The sequence below is a fragment of the Microtus ochrogaster genome, chromosome 8 (assembly GCF_000317375.1).
Source record: "Microtus ochrogaster isolate Prairie Vole_2 chromosome 8, MicOch1.0, whole genome shotgun sequence".
Taxonomy (NCBI): domain Eukaryota; kingdom Metazoa; phylum Chordata; class Mammalia; order Rodentia; family Cricetidae; genus Microtus; species Microtus ochrogaster.
The window spans coordinates 51,090,633-51,092,185 of NC_022015.1; positions in this window are offsets into that span (position 1 = coordinate 51,090,633).

A 1,553-nucleotide genomic window follows, 5' to 3' on the forward strand; every position below is an offset into this window, starting at 1 on the left:
GCTCTCTCACCCAGTCCTACCCTGCCCACTGCCTGGTTTATGACATAAGAAAGCACGGCTAAGTTATAGACTTTTAAAAGTTCAATTTCTTATTCTGTGACATACTATTTTCTCTGACTTAATAGCTGCCTCAAAGATTCCCCGGTGCCTGTATGAGTGGCTCTGTTTCATCCATGTCCATGAGGCCACTCTGTCCCCTCACATGGCCGTATCATGGTTTATTTGTCCATATTTTTACCCCAAGATAACGGTTGTCAGCCTTTATTTGTGGTTTTTAACCTTGCTTCAGTGAAAATTCTTGAACACAACATACATTTCTAAACAAAGGGCTTCTGTAGGCTCCTGAGCAAAAAGAATCACTGATTCCCAGGAGCGTACACTTCTAATCCCAAATGCTTGGACAATTGGCACTGCATAATCTGCCACCACCAAGACTTTTCTGTTGCTTCTCGGTTCCAACAAAACTTTTTTAAAGGTTTTGCTAACTCAGATGTCTTTTTTGTGTTTTTTCATTTTGGCTCCCACAATTAAAATGAGAATACTTAAGTATTTCACACTTTCTCTTCCACAATAAAGACAAAATAAAGTCCCAAGTTCTGCAAACTTTATAGCTCATCTCTCCACTGTTTCTGAAATATTCCAGTTCACGAAGTCCTACGTTTACTATAGTCAAATGTGCTATGTCTAGCTCTTACAATTAGTACTTATGTGTTTTTTGCTTATAAAGTCATTGTCTCTTCTGTTATTATGTAGACTTTATTCTATAGTTCTTCAAACGGTACTTAGTTTGACTTGCATACATCTGGATTGATGTTTGGACATCAAGAGGCAGGTGGACCTCTGAGTTTGAGGCCAGCATGGTCTACAAAGTGAGTTCCAGGACAGTCAGGGCTACACAGAGAAAACCCGGCTCAATAAAAAACAAACAAACAAACAACAATAACAACAACAAAATGAATTTCGATTTCTAAATGTGGATAATCTGTTGCTGTAGAAGTGTTTACTAGAGAGGCATTTGTTAAGAGCCTTTAACGTCGCCTCTCATCTATAGGAGGCCCCTGCATAAGTGTCTGCTTGACTTTATGCTGCTGGTACGTGGTCTTACTTACAATAGTTTCCAAATGCCTTGATCTTCCCCTGCAGTTCTTCCGTTCTTGCTGTTGCTCACTACCGACAAGTGAAAATTCGTTTCTATATCCATTATCATAATTAACAAAACTGCTGCTGTTGGGTTTTTGTTATTGTTTGTTTTTAATAAAAATTGATTTTTTTCCCCCACAGGTAATAAGCCTTTATTAGGGTTTCTCTTTCCTCTGCTTCTCCCAGTTCCTCTCCACCTCCCCTCCCATTCAGATCCATTCCCTTATCAAATAAAGGAAAAACTCTAACGTGACGTCAGGAGACAACTGCCAGCCAAAGATGCTGTCTTCTTTTTCTTTGGGGAGGGAGGTTCAGGACAGGGTTTCTTTGTGTAACAGTCCTGGCTGTCCTGGAACTTGTTTTGTAGACCAGGCTGGCCTTGAACTCACTGAGATCCACCTGCCTGTGCCTCC